The sequence below is a fragment of the Equus caballus genome, chromosome 8, assembly GCF_041296265.1.
Source record: "Equus caballus isolate H_3958 breed thoroughbred chromosome 8, TB-T2T, whole genome shotgun sequence".
Taxonomy (NCBI): Eukaryota; Metazoa; Chordata; class Mammalia; order Perissodactyla; family Equidae; genus Equus; species Equus caballus.
The window spans coordinates 61873802-61893274 of NC_091691.1; the positions used below are offsets into that span (position 1 = coordinate 61873802).

The 19473-nt window shown below is 39.0% G+C and overlaps 1 protein-coding gene across 1 annotated transcript in view; it reads right to left on the minus strand.

Annotated features, from left to right (window-relative positions):
- KLHL14 (kelch like family member 14) overlaps nt 1–19473 on the minus strand; it is a 94011-nt gene that overhangs the window by 46485 nt on the left and 28053 nt on the right. The window lies entirely within an intron of this gene.

The following is a 19473-nucleotide window of genomic DNA, read 5'->3' on the forward strand; positions in this document are numbered from 1 at the left end:
TACTAGAAGTGCAGAATGGGTGTTCTCTGGACCAGAAGTCATTGCCAAATAAAACACTTTGTGCTCTTCACAATTACAATACCAGGCCCGCCAAGCTTCCTCACATGTTAACAATGTTAATAACTGTCATTACTCTCCTCTTCCTCAACTTCTTCCTCTTCTCCTCCCTTGGAAGCACAAGTATTTTAAGACTATCCTTTTCACATCGGTTTTATTAAATGGAAATATGGCAGAATGGCGGAATGGCACAGTAGCAAGATGAAAAGTATGGTTGGAGAGAACAAAGTGTATTCTCTAAAGAAAAGGCTCTTTATTCCCACGTGGGCCAGGAGTGTGCTAGTGCTCTGAGGCTGGTAAGTTTTTGAGCCACTCTAACAATTATACCCTCAATTCCATGTCTCTGGACACTTAGATAACATCAGTAGGTAGCGGACAACAAAAGTGGCAAAGTCCACATTTAAAATCCCATTGAGAGGAAACCTGAGCATGTGTTCATAGTCACTTAGCAGAGCGACACACATCTTTGGGCAGTTTTAGAGAAGCATAGGGGCGCAGGAGTTGTCTGCCAGCCCTGAAGCCCTAGTACCACGCATCACAAGAATATGTAGAGGTTAGAGGTGAGAGGTAAGCTCCTCCCAATGGGACCCATCTATTAAAGGAGTGAAAGAAAGGAAAAGAATAACTTTCAAACTAGATTTTTATTGCAGTTAATAATACTCATTAAAAATGATTTGGTATTGACATTTACATTCACTGAGCATGAGTTCAGGCTTGATTCCCATGAAATTTACATTGTTACCTGTTTTCTGTTCATTCAATGAAAGAGTTTCTCCCCTCCAAACTTGACACATTCATTTTAAATGGCTAATTAATCTAACTCTTCTTTTTCACATGATTGGCCTTCCTCAGTTACCAATCTGAAAATCTCTGTGTGGTGACAAATGTTAGAACACTTAATTCTCCAGTGCATACCAGTTTGGGGAAGCCTCCTCCAACAGTCTCATCTCTGTCTTCAGGAGACAAGCACAGGGAACCACTTGCCTGACTCGCCCATATAAATCCACAAACACCCACCTGATCTTGAAAAATAGATGGTGTGACCCTCCTGGCAATGGCTTTTCCTTTAGCTTTTAGTGACAATCAGGAGGCTCCAGCTCAAACCTACCCCATCCCTCAGATATGGAGTACCTTTTCCTTATCAGAAACAGAGCCTCAAGTCTAACGCGGTATGAACATCAATGACAAGAAAAGAGAGAGAGAAATGTAAGCAAAAGGAAGCTGGGAAAACGGAGAGGAGGAATATAGTAGCACAGCCCGTGTTCTGTAAATAAGGACCCCCAGAGCCCAACAGCGGTCTACAGGGGTCTCAGTTCTCACCACAAACGCCACTTGTGCTTTCTGATAAGCCTGAGTCAAACCACTAATTGTTACTTCATAACATTAATGTGCACAAAACACAATGCTACACCGTGGAGACCATCTTCAATTGCAAGAAAATCATGGGGAAGAAGAAAAGTAATTCACCTTTTAAAAGTCAAACAAACATTCATGGTCATTCTTACTATGGGGGATGGGCCTAGGATAATACTGGTCACAGGCTTGATCTGAAACTTGTGGACAGGCTTGGTGGTATCATGTCACTGTATCCTTGCTACCTGCCTCCACTCCAATTTGCTTACTTGGTAGTGGGTCCAGTTAGACCCAGTAGAAAATGTAAAACAGCTCAGTTTTAAGGAGTTTGGGTAAACCAAACTAGACATTACCAGTTCCAAAGAACTGAAAATGCATCTGTGTTTTGCCATTTTTATTTGTAGAGTTTGGTCTCCAATAATAGGCAGCTTCATGACCAGTGAGTGCTGGGCATCTTTGGATTGCCTCTGCAGAGCCACCCTTCACCCCGAGGACCTTGCTGGGTTCTTCCAGGTGCCAACAGTACTGACTACATCTAGGGGCTCCCTTTCCCCTGCCTTCTTGCTGGATTTGGCTTCAGAAGACGGAGGGAGGGAGGAGAAGAAGGTTAGGGTGCCTCTTCCCCTGGCTTCCTTCTTCTGGGTCAGTGTGGGCTACCTTTCTTGTTTGAACAAAGGTCCTATTAGATGATCTTCTCAACACAGCCCTCTCTGTCACTGGTTCTGGTAACTTGTCCTCCCTTTGCCTTTCGAGCCTAGGCCTGGTTAACAGTGCCCCACTGTGTTAGCACTAGGGGGTGGGAGAGGGAAGTGCACTACTCCTTGAGGTGGTCTTAGCCCTTGCCCACATCTCTCTAAGTAGCTCTCTTATTGTTAAACATGGTCATCATTTCCTGTTGGAATCCTGTGTTATTCACCAAGTATGCTTCAGCTTTAATATGGCACCTTGTGAGTTCTCATGTCTCCATTATCTGCAAAGAAGGAGTTAATTATTTTCCATTCAAAATGACTTGAGTGAATTAAAAGCTTCTGACATGTATAATTTCTACATAAGCTAGTTGGAAAAAAAATATCATGTTAGAAAGAGATCAAATAATGTCAGTTATGGGTCAGAGAACTCCTAATAAGGTTTCATAGAACATGGGTTAATAGAAAGCACACTGAACTAAATTAGGTCAGAAGCCATGGGTTGGAGTCACAAATTCATCAATTATTGCATGACCTTGACAAGTCACTTAACCGCTCTGAACTTGAGTTTCCTCATATGTCAAACAGTGAAAATAATGCCTGACCTGTTTATCTCACAGGGTTATTACGGGGACCCAGTGAATGATCGACTTGAAAGTGCTTTCCACTGGTGAGGACTAGATAGGGATATTACCCCGGGGGGGTTCTGAGGATAAAATGTATCCAATAAATAAACACGTACAGTTCCATTATCCTCGAGGGGCCTCAATACATGTCCATTCTTATCCTTAAAATCATAGTGACAAGATAAAAGCAGGGCACTGTGGAGTTTCAGAGGCAAGCTCTGCAGCCAGCTCTTAGGGTCATAATCTGTCTCTCCCGTGAACTAGCTTGGACACTCTCCTTGACTTGGGTTTCCTCATCAATAAAATGGGGATAATAATGCTCTCAACCTCACATCGCTACTCTGAGTATTTAATGAGATAAACCATGTAAGGCATGGAGCACAACGTCCCATACATAGAGTTCTTCATCTATGTTAGCCTCAAGCCAGTGGGATGGAGAGAGAACACTTCAATGGAGACAGTGTCATATAGTGGTTAAGCATCCAGCTTTTGGAGTCAAAAATTCATGCCTTGGAATATGAACTCATATGTTTACTAACTGTAAGTTTCAACAAATTATTTAGTCTTTCTAAGCCTTAGTTCTTTAATGTTCATCAGGACGGTTATATCTGCCTTTCAAGTAGGATCTTGTGAGCACTAATTAAGGAGATGTATGCAACATGTTTAACAATGCTGGGCACATAGTAAGTGCTCAATTAAATGTACAGTACAATTTTGGTGTTGCTAAAGTCAAAATTCCCCTTCCTTGTCTTTTCATCTCTTACTTCTTTCACATGTGTGGTTTGCAAAGAGGCTGGTCTACATAACAGATATTTCCAAGTTCAAAGACATAATTAAGATAAGCAGAAAAACATAACTACACATACTTAAGGGCTGGACATATCTTTGAAAGGCTGACATTGTTTCAGCACAATCAGTAAACGACTTCTTGGAGACCCCATGGCTAATAAGCCAATGTTTACCTAGTTTTGGTGCTTGCCTGTGGCCCTGGTGAGTGTGAGGGTTAATCCTCTGATTCAACATTTGCCCAGTGTCTGTAGGCTATGTCCTGTGAGCCAGACAGGGGAGTGGAGTTAGTAAACAGGTAGATAGAATGTCTGCCCCCATGTTGCTGGCAGAGAAAGTGTTTTGTTTATGTTCAGAGCAGAGTCTGTCTCCAAAGTTAAAGATGAAGGTCACAAAATATTCCCTGAGAGTCTGTACGGCTTGTAACTTGAGAGAGTGATCTCTGGAGTGAGACTACCCGAGTTTGAATCTTGGTTTTACTTCTTGCTCATGGCATTGGAGAAGTTACTTTACCTCTTTATGCCTTGATTCCTCCTATATAAAATGGAAGTCGTGGCAGAACTTGCATCATAGGATTGTTGTGAGGATTAAATGAGCTAGTACCTATAAAAGGCTTAGTCAGTCTAATAAACGTTAGTTATGAATACCATGCTAAGTATTGTTTTACCACAGAGTGGTGTGATTTGTGAATAAAATAGGTATGTCCTTAGATTAGAGTGCAAGGGTTGGCAAACTATGGCCTACAGGTCAAAACTAGCCCTCTGCCCATGTTTATAAATAAAGTTTTATTGGAACACTACCATGCTTATTCATTTGTGTGTTGTCTGTGGCTGCTTTCACGCTACAATGGTAGAGTTGAGTAGTTGTGATGGAAACCTTATCACTGCAAAGCCCAAATTATTTACTATCTGGCCCTTTACAGAAACAGTTTGCTGATTCCTGGATAGACAACTACTATTCACATATTTTTCTCAAAACGAAAGGTTGGCATTGAAATTACTTATTCTTGGAAATATGTTTATATTCACGTATTTGCATCCTGTCAAGTGACATATTATATACTGCAAACAAGTGGAACTCAGAAGACCTCAGAAACTGCTGCTTTGTGCTCTCCCTGCCTCCATCAGTTCTGCTTAAGGAAGCAATGTGCATGAGGATGATGCCACTAACCTACTTTCAGCAGAATAAATGTTCTGTTATTTTCCAGTAGTGTTAATGGATTTGCACTGTTCCCCCTCTCTTTTGATGGGCTTCTGTTATCAGCCATCACGTGTGCTTATATGGAGCTGGTTGGGGTGCAGCCTGTGGCTTGGAGAAAGAATTCCCTGTAAATGAAGCCAGATGAGTGTAAAGCGAATTGAACTCTCATCCTTGGCTTTCCTCAGACCATGATAGACTCAAGCATTGACCATCATATTTGTAACTGACTAAACTTTATTTGGTAAAAAGAACAAAAGCTGCTTCTTAAAAAGATATGTATTTTATGTTTTTGTTTTCTTTTTTAAACACCATACGGTAGCCCCCCTTATCTGAGGTTTTACTTTCCCTGGTTTCAGCTACCAGTGGTCAATTGCAATCCAAAAATATTAAGTGAAAAATTCCAGAAATAAACAATTCATACATTTTAAATTGCACACCATTCTGAGTATCATGATGAAATCTCGTGCCATCCTGCTCTGTCCCAACCAGGATGTGAATCATCTCCCTCTCCGGGGAATCCAAGCTGTATACACTACCTGCCTGTTAGCTACTCAGTAGCCGTCTCAGTTGTCAGATACACTATCATGGTATCACAGTGCTTGTGTTCAAGTACCCCTTATTTCACTTGATAATGGCTCCCGACTGCAAGAGTAGTGATGCTGGCGTTTGGATCTGCCAAAGAGAAGCTGTAAAGTGCTTCCTTTAAGTGAAAAGGTGAAAGTTCTCGACCTGCTAAGGAAAGAAAAGTCGTATGTTGACGTTGCTAAGATCTGTGGTAAGAACGAATCTTCTATCCATAAAATTGTGAAGAAAGAAAAAACTCCTGCTAGTTTTGCTGTTGTACCTCAATGTGTATGCATAGGGAAAAACACCATATACAGCGTTCGGCACTATCTGTCGTTTCAGGCATCCACTGAGGGTCTTGGAACGCATTCCCCAGTGGATAAGGGGGGACTACTATATAGGAAACTTAAAAATTTTCCCAAGGTCAAGAAAGGTTATTCTGTCTAGTGAAAGCGCTTGGTAATTCCACCATTCCGGCTTCATCTTGTACCCATGTTTACCCAGCTTTCCAGTTCAGAGCTGAGACCAGCTGAAGTAAGGCATGGAAGATGAAACCCCAGTGCTGAGAGCAGCAAATGAACTGGACATGAGAGATACATATAAATTATGAGAACCATTGTGGATTGTTTTCTGAATTAGTTCTAGAAACCTATTTACATGTATTTGTGACAAACACAATATAGGATATCAAACCTTGCAAATTTAATAACAAGACTGAAAGCACATGACCATTACACTTCTCCTTAATTCATTTGCTCGTATGTCTTTTGATTATCACTCGGGTGGGGAAAATGACTTTGGTTTTGGACAAGAATAAAGACAAAAAAGGATGCTTTATCATTTTTTTTTTAAATGAAAGCTCTAACATGGAAGAAGTAATGGAATCCCAGGAAATGTTTATGCACACACAAGAGCAGCTAAGATATTTGGTAAAGTTAATGATTATGATAATGAAAAACTTCAAACAAATTTATGAATGGACAGGAGACGAAGATCTGAGATTTACCAATACACCACAGACTGAGGTGGACTCGGCGTCATTAGTAGAAGGTGTAACAGACTACCGAAAGAGCATAAATGCACAGCTTTTCTCTCTTTGGAAAATCATATCTTGGTACACAGATCTCACAATTCTGAATTTTGCAAATGAGGAGGTACACACAGAAAGCAGTGGCAGGAGATGCAAGTGCCCTGGAAGGGACAATTGCCTCATTCTGAAATAATTTTCACTTAGAAATAACCCAATACAGTACTCTTCTTTCAATCTTCAACTAATAACAAAGGGGAGAGTGGAAAGTTCAACAAATACATATGCATATTTAGGATATTAATATATTCTATTTGTGCAGAGAATATTCCATTTTATTCTGCATAAAATGCTGAAGTAACCTGTCTAGTCTTGTTTCACCTTTAACTCTTTTTACATTTTATGCTCTGTTATTACTTCAGTAATGAGAAACAAGAGAGAGTGCAGGCTCTGGAACTTTACTGGGGTACACATTTCGGCTCTGCCATTTACCATCTGCATGACCTTGAGCAATTACTTAATATCTCTGTGCCTCCATTTCTTCATCTGATGTAGAAACAATTACTGTGCCTAATACCATAGTGTTGTTGTGACAATTAAATGATTAAGTGTAAGTGAAATGCCTAGAACATGTGTCCTGCATACAGTATCTAAAAGCTGTTTGTTTTGTTATATTTTTTCCGTATGTGTGTCATGTGCTAGGTGTAATGAGTTGAATTGTGTCCCTCAGAAAGATACGTTTAATTCCTAACTATCAGTACGGGTCAACGTAACCTTATTTGGAAATAAGGTCTTTGCAGATGTCATCAAGTTACCATGAGGTCATACTGGATTAGGGTGGGCCCTAAAGCCAATGACAGACATCTTTATAAGAGAAAGCAGAGGAAGATTTAGACTCAGAGAGACAGAGGAGTGACACAGGAAAGAAGGCTATCTGAAGGCAAGGCAGAGACCGGAGTGATGAGGCTACAAAAAGGAATACCAGGGATAGCCAGGAGCCACCAGAGGCTGGGAAGAAGAAAGGAATCATTCTCCCCTAGAGTCTTGGAAGGGATCATGGTCATGCTGACACAGATTTGGACTTCTAGTCTCGAGACCTGTGAGAGAATAAATTTTTGTTGTTTTAAGCCACATAGCTTTTGGTACTTTGTTACGAATGCATGGCAACCTAAATGAAACAGTGGCGTTTTATAGGAGAGAATGAGAAACCAAAAGGCAAAACCCTAGGTCCTAGAAGAGGGCTCACATGGGATTCACTGGGGGTTTGGTGAATTGGTTATCTCATAAGATCACTTATTTTTTTTTCTTGAGGGGATAGGTTTGGACCAGGAGGGTTGGGTGGCAGACAGCTTTTCTAAGCGAATTTGCCATATCACACAACTTTCTGCTATGTAGAGCTGTGCTATTGATATGGAAGCCACTTGTCACAGGGAGTTGTTTAAATTTAAATTCATTAAAATGAAATAAAATTAGAAATTCAGTTTCTCAGACATACTAGCCAGATTTAAAGTGCTCAATAGCCACATGTGGCTAGTGGCTGCCTTATTGGACTGGTCAGATAGACAGCATTTCCATCATTGCTTAAAGTTCTATGGGACAGTGCTAGATGGTATTTTTATTGTAATAGGATTTATTTAGGAGACAAGTAAAGCAGAAAGGTTGTGTAGAAAAAAGAAAGGTGTTATACTCTTGTAACATGAGTAAGCAACTCCATCACTTATTAAGGAAAAAAGAAAAAGTGAATATGGGAGAACGGATACTTGGATATCCGCTCACAAGGCAGGTCTCACTTGTTGAATGGTCTACTGTTTCTTAAAGTCATCTACATCACTGCTTTTCTGTGATTTGGACAAAGGATATTGCATTCAGTTCTTTTAGAATGAAAATTAGCACAGCTGAAATCTATCCTATATCCCATGCCAGACATCACCGTGGAAAAATATGGCCTGCTTTCCCTTGATCTGGTAGAGATACAACTCATATTGAATTTATTAATATTTTGGTCCCTTAATACTGTGAAGGAGGTAAACGCTGCAAAGCGACAAATGAGATCAAGAAATCCGGGAGCTACAATTTCTCTCCTCCTCTTCAGATCTAATCATACAGATGAATAAATTGCTATAAAAAATACCAAAAATAAAACTAAAAACAATGACTGAATCATTTTTTTTTTTAATCTCATGTACTCTGTGTTCAGGTAGCAAGAAATTTAATTCCAGCCGGACCAGTCTCCTGTGATTCTTTTTTTTCCTTTTCATCTAAGATATCTTTAATGCTCAGAGGCATGATAATAGAAAAGCATGTATTTTTGCCTGGTTTATACCCATCATCCTTACCATTACAACAAGACAAAAGCATTAAAGTAAAATTAATCATGTCAAAAGATTTTAGCAAAAACAAGGGAGACCATGCATAAAGCATCGCTTTGTCTAGTGTGAAGTCACGCTCTGATTAAAAACATATAATGAAAGTGAAAGCGATACATCATTGCCTTAGCAGTAGGGTTTTCTGAAAGTGCTTTGCCATTCTCAACATAAAAATGTGGGAAGATTTTGGTCTTTGAAACTCACAATGATTATTGTTCTAGCTAAATAACTGGAATTCAATCTTAATTTTTTTTAAAGAAATTAAGACTTAATGACCAAACAAGGCATGTGAATGGGATTAATAATTAGCACACACTGTAAGGAGCAGTAATTGCCTTGACATCCAGACACAGAGGTAAGAAAGTGTCTGCTTAGCACTCTCCTTTCACAAAACCATCACTAATGCCAGCTAAATATGGCCTGACCCTTAAGGTATCATCTGTGAAGCACAGATATTTTCTGTACCAAACGCAATATAATTAATGAATAGGAAGGTGTGGTCATAGAGTGATCATTCCCCAGTAAGGGAGTCATTTTGTGTATGATACACAAAACAAAAATTCTAACTGGACAAATATTTATGAAATACAGATTTGTTTACTTGACTCCACCATAGAGTCATCTCACGGATCTGAAAAGAAGCAGTTTGCTTATCTGCACTTTACCTTAATTACTCCTTTATTTTGATGGAGATATTTGCATATAATAATCACTCACCCCAATTATCTTTTCATTTTTTTGGTTGTAACTTTGAAAGTCATTTCAATTCTTTTTTTAATGAAGTCTCTCTAAATGATAAAAACCATTCTGTTCTCTTGGAACTACATGTATCTATATAATTTATATCTAATACATATTTGCATAACTATCATAAATGTATAATAGTTTACATATAATAAACAACAGAAATAGTAAAAATTACATAAACTCAGACATATTTAAACTATTTCAGGGGAGTTAAAATTTGAAAAATTCTACCCACGTGCATTATAATAATATTTAGAATGCATTTTAAAACATTTCCTTTAATATAGAGGCACCTAATCTGTGAATAAATATTAGTCCTGACAATAAAGTCACACTGATGCAGGAAGAGATAGAAAGATGCACGGAACAGCTATCTCTTCTGATTAACAACTGCTCATAGAAGGGGCGAGAATATTCTGCATGTGACAAGAAGACTGAACCAAATATTTGTTGAACATAAGGGTGTACTGTTGCAATTATTAGGAATATTGAACAAATATTTTGTTTATCTTCCTTCTGAGAGCTTGGGAAGATTGTACTTCTCCACCCACTTTAAAGTTAGGTGTGGCCAATGATTTGTTTTTGCCAATAAAATGTGTTAATTCAGGGCAGAAGCTTAAAGACAGGGTGAAGTTGTCCTCTCCCCTGCCATGGCAACCACGACATGCTAAATCATGCACTTCTCATCAACCTGAATACTGCAAAGGGAAGATGTGGAACAGAGAGCTAACCTACCATAGACATGTGACATGAAAAGAAAGAAATCTTACTTATATAAGCCATAAGATTTGGGGATTGTTGTTACGACTGCCTAATCTAGCCTAGCCTAACCTTACTGATACAAGAGGGTCCAGTGGCTGACGACAAAAAAACTGACAATGGAGGATAGAAAGATGGAAATGCGCATTATGGCATGGAAGACTACTTGATAAAACTGTGGTTGGCTTGTACTTGGATGGCTAATTGGTTATTTAATGAACTTATACTTCCAAGGGAAGAAGCTGGAAAAGAGGATATCGATCGTATGCATTGGTTGTTGTTGGCTGCACTTGGCAAGATCCACAAAAAAAGATGATCTCACTAAAAAATGGCCCATTTCTAAGCAGGATTGAAAGGAAAGAGAGTTCAGAAATCTCATGGTGTGCAGCACTGGAGGAAGCAATGCTTTTCAATCTCACCTGGTAAAAAGATTTTGGTTTTGTGTATCTTACAGAGAATGAGAAGAATTTTGAGCAAAACCAGTAAATTTTAAAACTCAGCTTACTGACAAAGACAAAAGTAAAGGTACGACTTTTACAGTAATTTCACCATGTTAGAATGTCTTAAAGAAGAAAGTTTCAATGAAGGATGACACACCCAGTAAACTGTTCTATCTCAGGGAGAAGTGTAAAAAGGGAGCTTAGCCATTAAAGTCTGGTAGATACACAAATAGACAGAGAGAGTGTGTGTGTACTTATGTGTGAAAAAGAGAAAAAAATGAATACAAGAAAACAAAGGAAAAAACCATCTAAGAAGCACATCAGAAAAGAACTGTGGACACGATCACTGGCCATGGAGTGGATGGAAACAGAAGAAGACAGCTAAGTTTTCTAGAGGGTTGATTGCCAAAAGACCCACCAGCCTGGACTAAAAGAGGCTGTGACTTAAAATAACCATTGTCCCATAAATGTCTACAGACATGAAGTGTATTAGTAAACTCTTCCACCCCCAGGAAGGGCATATTCTCAGGTTCACTTCAGATATGGCCCAGGAAGAAAATGGAAAAAGAAGAATCTCCCATAATGTGGATACAGGGGCCATGGAGAACAAAAGACAACGAGAGGGATTAGGGAGAGCCCTAATCAAGGAACACAAGCTTGGATGGGCACTCTTCAAAATGTCTACTGGTAGGAGCTAAATTGCTATGCTTTTTCCAAATTAAAGTATTTATTGTGCTGATCCTGTCCCTAATCCATCACTGTGCATTATGTGTGAGGGAACCAGATAATTTGCTTCTTTAGTTTGTTTCCAGATCAAGAGAAATCTCAAATGATCCTGATACAGGGATAACTGTCCATCACCCAGAGATCAAGACTGAGCTGGATGATTTGGGGTGATCTCCCCTTGCAAGGGAGGAGCGAGTACACCTTGAGCATGGCAAAGACGGTACACGGAATATTTGATGTCCAGTAGGATGGATTACAGTAGGCACATTGCATTGTTCACCAAATACTCGGATTCTTCTCCTCCTGAACCCTAGTAAGATGGCACGCCCCTGCCCCCTTGAAATTGGGTGTAGTCCTGTAACTGAGCAGAAATGATAAACGTCACTTTTATCTGCCAGTGTAAGATGTCGCAGCACATTCTTCCCCCTGCTGCATTGATGGTAGAAATACATATTAAGATGGAGCCCCATATGCCTGGATCCCTGAATGACTGATGAACAGATGCCCTCTACCAACCTGTGCTGGACATGCAGCATGAGTGAGAAATAAATTTTTTGTTGGTTTAAGCCCCTGAAATTTAAGAGATGTTTGTTACCACAGCATAATCTAGCCCATCCTGACTGATACATATAAGCTTCACGCTAGAAATAGATAGAAATCTCATTCCAAGTCAAAGGTATGTCTTCTTTCTTAAATCCTTGAAGATAAGAACAAAAGACAAGATTCAATCTTTTAGTTTTCTCTGTTTGGTTATAAAAGAATGCAAAACAGACTAAAATGGAATGAAAATTTATTGAAGAACAACTATATTATAGAAACAGCCTAGAGCTTTATTTGTATTACTTTATTTAATTCTTATAATAACTCTAAGAGATGAGTGTAATTATACTCACTTTGCAGATGCGAAGGAAAGTCTCACAGTCATTAAATGTCTGTGGGTGTATTTCAATTTAGATCTGTCTGTCCCAAAAGATGTTGTTCTGTGTGTGTCTGTGTGTGTGTGTGTATTGTTTCATTTTTGACACTGCTTCAAACTCAGAGTTAAAATGTCAAGAGATTTGCATTGAATGATGGCTTGTCAATAATCATAAATGCAAATTTTCTCACTTACAGATAAGAATTTGCAGTTTAGTTCTTAAACCGAGATTATGTTCTTGACCTCTGGGAGTAGGATATTCATTCAATTAACCTACACTAGTTCCATTCTATGAATGCAGTACTATGCCAAGTACGTTGGATCCATTTAAATTTTCATGGGGGAAGTGCGTGAGCACAGATTAAATCTCATTCATCTGCTTAGACTCTTGACTAATGGCACTTGTTGGTGAGACAGATTGGTGTGGTACACGAGGCAGCACTATTTGATGGAAACACACAGACCAGTGTTCTATTCCTCATTCTGCCACTCAATCATTGTGTGGCTCTGCATATGACACCTCCTTTCTTTTAGACACTTGAAGTAAAAGCTAAAATTGTGAACCTGCCCTCGAAGTGCCTACATGGTCTGGTTTCTACTAACGTCTTTAGCCATATATAATATCTTTCTCTCTCTCTCTCTCTTTGAGTTCATTCACACATCTTTCTGCAGGGTCTTAGTACTGTGTTTGCTATGAACTAACCTGCAGCAATCTTCTCTCACATCTTCACCTGGGCACCCGGCTAACTCCGTCTCCTCCTTTGGTTCTCAGGCCAAATGCCACTTCTTTGGTGATATTCTCCCTCACTCCTAAATTATATCAGATCTTTCATTAAAGATCTTATATATTTTATACCCTGCCTTCAGAGCACTATCACATTTTGTTATCATATATTGCTATCTAGGATTATTCATTAACGCTGGTTCCCCTACTAAACTAAGTTTAGTGAAGACATGATATTTGCTTTGACTCAGCATCATTTTCTCTGCATTTAGAACAATGCCTACTACATAGAAAGTATAAATTATATTTGTTGAATGAATAAAATTAATTCGTAAAATGAGAGGATTGGACAAGGAGATCATTTACCCTTTCAGTACTCGCATTTAATGGTTTGCCAGACTTTGTCTGGAATCTGCCTCGGAATGACACAGAGCAAATTTAAGCAGCCCATATGACTCATACCTCCTTCATGCCAGACTCAGTAGCAAATACCACAGCTTTTGTGTAAAGAAGGCATCAGAATTATTTGTACACATGCTGTTCTCTGGAGAAAAAACAATTGCTATATTCAAGAGAGGTATAAACCAGAAATAAAGTTAACTGGTTTTTCCAGGCACCCAACTTACTCGAAATATAGTATTTGGAGTGACCACCACACATATTTTTTAAAAAATCTATGAAAAATCCACTAATGCACTGGTGCATGAATACACAGTAGCAAATAATTCAAGATATATAGCAGTGTGCAGCCATGTATCTCAAATTAGAATTGAGCTCATTGAAGGTAAAATTAGATGCTAACATATTTAAAAAGTCCAAACACAATTCTCTCTCCTTCTTCTTTGTCCAAAGTCATGGAAACAATTACTTCATGAACTGAAATAAAAAGTTCCAAGCTAAGTGAGAGCGACTGCCACACTATTGCATAAACCCTTTAGAGCACTGTGTTTTCACTAACACTGAAAACAAAACTCAGAGGAGTATTTCCACTCTCAATTCCTAATTCTTGAGCCTATGTTAACAATTCCTTGAAATAATCCCATATAATACGGCTCTTGGTTAACTATCCAGCCCCGCCACATACTTCTCCAACCTCAGACTCTCCTAGATGTACACAAATTCATTTCGGTTTCTAGAAGGCACCAACTTTCTCTTGCCTTTTGGCATTCCCAGTACTGGACCCTCTTAATAAAATACCTTCTCATCCACCTCTTTGCCTTGACAATTCCTACCCATTTTTTCAGCTTTGCCGAAGGTCACTTTTAGGACTGTCCCATGTTTAGAATAGGGGCTCCTTTTTGTGCTCCCCAAGTACCCTGAGCTTCCCCTGTGCATCCCTTAGCACACTCCATTGTAATTGCCTCCTTGGGGTCTTGAGAGGAGAGATTATCTTATTCATTTTCTACCCCACTGTCCAGCACAGAGTACCCACATTGCTTGCTACATGAAGGAATGAGGTCTGCAAATAAATCTAAATTCTTCCCAGGCATTTTCAGAGTCATTCTGGAAGCAAAAAATTGTTTTCTGAGGTTCTTCTGCAATGAGAAATGCACTATCTACAGATTCTACCTACCCATCTAGAAATGAAATTAAATTAAATAATTTGTGGGTTTTGGTTCTTGGCAATAAAGATAATATGAATAAAGGCAACCCACAGATATGAAACCTTCAACTGAATTTTTTATTTCCTTCTAAACAAGTAAGCATAAGAAATTATTATTAGCTTTTGACTAACTTGACTTTTCCTCCAATATAGCCTCAAAGAACAGAAATGAACTGAAATCAAGAAACAGAAGGGCCAAGGAAAGAAGTCCAATTGAAAGTATCAATGTGCAGGTTTATCATTCCCCGCATAATCAGCGGTTAAGCCATTGTCCATCGCTCAGATATTGGATATAATCAAACCTATATTTATCTTTTGGAACTGAAGTTCAATGTCTTATATAAGATTTGTCTTCTCAGTATTATTCCTTCAATATTCATGGAAAGTACATTTAAAAAAAGAATGAAGAGTCCACTAGCCTCTCATCTTTATGACTCTCCTGCAAGAAATCAATGGCAACCAGCCCCAGGACCGTTCCTGCATGGATGGGATCAAGTTAAATGTCCTCCATGGACCAGAGGAGATAACCCAGGAAACACAACAGTTTCCTTTATTTTCTATGAGTGAAAAATACAAGTCCCGAAACCCCTGCACTACTAAGTGGAGGACAGAGTTGCAAATTGACTGAAAGGAAGAGGAAAAAACATATTTCCTTCTACTTGCAACAAAGTGAACTTAGAGGGGCCCAAAGAAGGAACAAGCCTTTCCAGCTTAGCTCTTCTAATTGTCATCTGACATTATTAACGGGAAGTCACCATTGACACTTGGAAGGATGCATCTATATTTTGAGATCCTACTTCCTGTCATTGCTCACAGAAAGCAATAAGAAGGACCCAATACATAGAATCTCTTATCTGAAATGTAGGAAAAAGGAAATCAGTTCCTGGGACACACCTCTACCCACCAGTAATGCACTTGGTCACTGAGGAATACAAATTGAATAGACAGCTCCTCCATGCTTGGAGGAATAAGCTGCTTCCACCTGCGGACTTCACGAAAACTTTGATGTGTAAGAAATATGCTACAAAAAGTACACAGTGGCCATGGGAATTGTTTTGTTTGATCTTTGCATCAAGGATTTAGGGCCCGCAAAGTGCAGGAAGCTTGTTTTGGCATTTGCCATTTTAGTATTTATGTCTCCTGTACTGCTTTCTAATAAGGGAAGAATGAAATGGGAGATGGCATGCAGGAGTGAGAAATGCAGGAAATGCAGGGCTGTAAGATAAAAATGAACAGAAGCGCATTCAACTTCCCTTTTCTTATTAACAGTCAAGAGAACAACAATGCCAATTTTATTGTTATTATTTAACACTTCACATTTACAAAAGGACTTCACCGTCATTTTCTTTTTTTTTTTTTTTTTTGAGGAAGATTAGCCCTGAGCTACTTACTGCCAGTCCTCCTCTTTTTGCTGAGGAAGCCTGGCCCTGAGCTAACATCGTGCCCATCTTCCTCTACTTTATATGTGGGACACCTACTACAGCATGGTGTGCCACGCGGTGCCATGTCCGCACCTGGGATCCGAACTGGTGAATCCCGGGTCGCCAAGAGGCGGAATATGCGAACTTAACCACTGCGCCACTGGGCCAGCCCCTCACTGTCATTTTTATATGTTACTTCTCAATACTTTTCTGATAGAGACTGGGCAGTGCTGTCACTATTCTTAACATTAATTATATATTGTTATATTAAATGATTTTTCCATAGAGGAGAATAAAAATGCAGTCTGTGCCACCATGTTACCAAAACAGCCTTTTCAGTGAGAATAATTGTTCTCTGCTGTTTGGGTAGACCAAATCACTGGTTGGCTGACTGCTGGATTTTGTTTTCTTCATGTTCTGTAGACCCACTTTTTCGCTTCCACTCACCTCCACTCCATTTAATTTATTGTTATTTGTGCATCCCTTACATAGTGTTTCTAAAATATAAGTAACACAACAGGGTAAGATCTAAAGAAAATGATGACTGACTTTCCTTTTAATTCTTCTTTGTTATAGACCATGTGTAAGTAGTGTGGCTCCCATAGGTGGGTGCCTGTGTTCCTCCCCGTGGAATGGTATCTTTCTGCAAGGCGCATGTCTGTGAGACAGGCAATGTTTGCTCAAGCCATGTGGACAAGGGATTCTAAGGTTCAGGGCCTCTAGATAACCTCAGGTTTTAGGTTTTTGCTAGTTAGCTTATTTGTTAGTTTGTATGGAGACAGTCATTCAATAAATAAGCAGACTCCAAACGGTCACCGGCTCCTAGCATTCATGGTCATCCTCACCTCTCCGTCAATTGGTTTAGCAGTTCTTTTGGGTCAAACTCGATTTGGGGAGAATTTTGATATTTTCTTATTCCAATGAGAGACATTTCTTCATTTATTATTAGATGGCCCAAATCGTGTGGAAATCTGTCAGTTACCTGACTTATTTATTCAATTTAGCCAGATAAGATGCTTTAATTAAAAAATACAAACCAACAGCAGAAATCATCCAGTTAAACTGTCTATATTTCTCCAACAAACCCGAAAAATATGTCTTCACTTGGGGCCATGTAGTCACAGCCCAGCAGGTAATAAACACTATTTTTTAAAGTACAAGCCCCAGTGAAATGAAAAGTCTAAGTAGAGCAGACGTTTATCTCAAAGCTGTGAGCATGCCTGAGGATAGAAAAAAAGGGCCAAGATCTTTGAATGTGTTCCTATTATAAGAATTTTCCTATACATTAATGTCTTTATTTCCTTCAATTTCAAATTTGGTGAATGGGGTCAACAGATACTCATTTATCTTTACTTCTTAGTCTATAGATTACTACATCTCCCATATGAAACTCTGGAAAATAATCTCTCTACGCTGGAGCAGTGGGTCAAAGTGTTGTATCTGGTGCAGTGTAATTTGTCTTGCTTCCACATGGAGAGCTTGAGTTGACTGATGCCTCTTAGGTATGAAGGTCCATATAGTACTTGTGCTAATATTGGTAATAGTGTTACAATAATAGCAATAGTACCTGCAATTGACTGAGTTCATGCTATGTGCTAGATGATTTATAAATACCAATTTTATTTTAAAAACACTCGAGTGATGCTGCCAAAGAAACCATGACTCAGGACATTTATATGACTTGCCCAAGGTCATAGACGTGGGTTTGAAACCAGGTCTGACTGATTCAAGTTCATGCTTTCTTACTACATCCTTCTAAGTAAAGGGTTAAATCAGGCAACGTGAAACATTTGAGTAGGGTGATCATATGTTCCAGTCTACACGTGTTGTCCCAGCAAGATTAATAGATCTCTATTTCATGCTCTATAGTGTCCCAGTTTAGACAATAAATTGGATTATCACCCTGTCTCTGAACAAGCTTTAAAATGAACATAAGACTTTTCTTAGGTATTGTTCACAATGCTTTAATTAATATTTTTGCCTTTAATGAAGGGCTTCAAAACTTACCTGGTGTTTTTGGGAAAACAGACTGATTTGTGAACGAATATAATTTATTACTTGGGTCTACTATCTCCCTCTCCTTTTGCCTCTGTGTCTCTGTTCTCTCTCTTCAAGAATCTTTTGTCTCTCTTTTTTCTTCTCTCTTCCTCCTAGTATCTGGGTCTCATTCTGTGTAAGCTTTCTCTATTGATTGTCAGAAAATTGATTCTTTGGTTTTATTTTAGCGTTAGTTTCTGATGAATCTTTAAAATACAGCTTGGTTACTCATTCAGATATTTAAACCACTCTTAATGGTATTTTTTGTCAAAAAGAGAATAAAAATCATTTTTAAGGCATCTCTAACTTATTTTTCTTTCTTCCTCCTCCTTAATCTCACTGCTACTATTCCACCACTTCTTCACTCCCGCCGTGGTGTATAGGTGTCCAGGGAGCTTTCTCGTTGCAGTTCCTGGACAATGCTACTGCAGGTTTCGCTGGGGTAAGCCAGCTCCGAACGTATTATTTCAAGCACCACCTCACATGTCTTTGCTCCTCTTCTGCTCTTATGGGCAAAGTGTTGTGCTGTTTCTATTATTTTAAAGGGCTTTTAGTAAGAAGGAAGGAAATTTTTTTTATTTTTTTTTTTAAATCTCATAAAATATCTAACTGCTTAAAAGACACATGCAATAAGAAAATCTAACTTTCACTTTTGCCAGTTTTAAATGTATGGCTTTGATTTATGGATCAAAATTGCTCATTTATTATTTTATCTATACAGCTCTGGGCAATTTTGACAGTTAAAATTTAGTTTTATTGACCAGTGCAGCCAATGTGCCCACGAGGGGACTGGCGCAGGCAGCCTGCTGCACTCAAGAAACGATGATTTTTGATTCCATGACTGAGTCAGATTGGGGATCATAACCGATATAACAATAAGTTCCAAATCTCAGCGCCCAAGGCAAGAGGTTTGCTGTAAAACACAATCACCCTTTCAGAAGGGGAGGAGGAGAATCCTGGGGGCAAGTTGGCAAGCACAGTTTAATGCGGCTGGGATAGGCATGGCTATATCTGTCCATCCAAACTGTGGAGCAATGGGAGGAAGCGCTTCTCTAAGATCCATGTCCACAGACTAAAGATTAAAGCAAAAATGCCTAAAAAGCAAAACGAGGGTTAGTTACAGAGACAATGAACTAAGCAAACATTCTGATGTGAAAAAATTTGCTAGTGCGATTAACCAACCTTCCACTTTTCAATGAGCAAAAGATAACTGAAGAATTTCTTTGGGAAGATCTCGGTTGCCCTCCCCCGCCAGCATAGCACACACAGAAATGCAAACTCGTACAGTGATTTCAGGCCAGTTTTAATTTAGGCTTCTTCGGCTACCAAATTGGCCACCTCTGCAATGTTAATTTAGTCTTTTACTCCAACTCGCCTGTGATACATAAACAGAACTCCAAAGGGTAACAAATCAATAAAATGTCTAATTTGATTA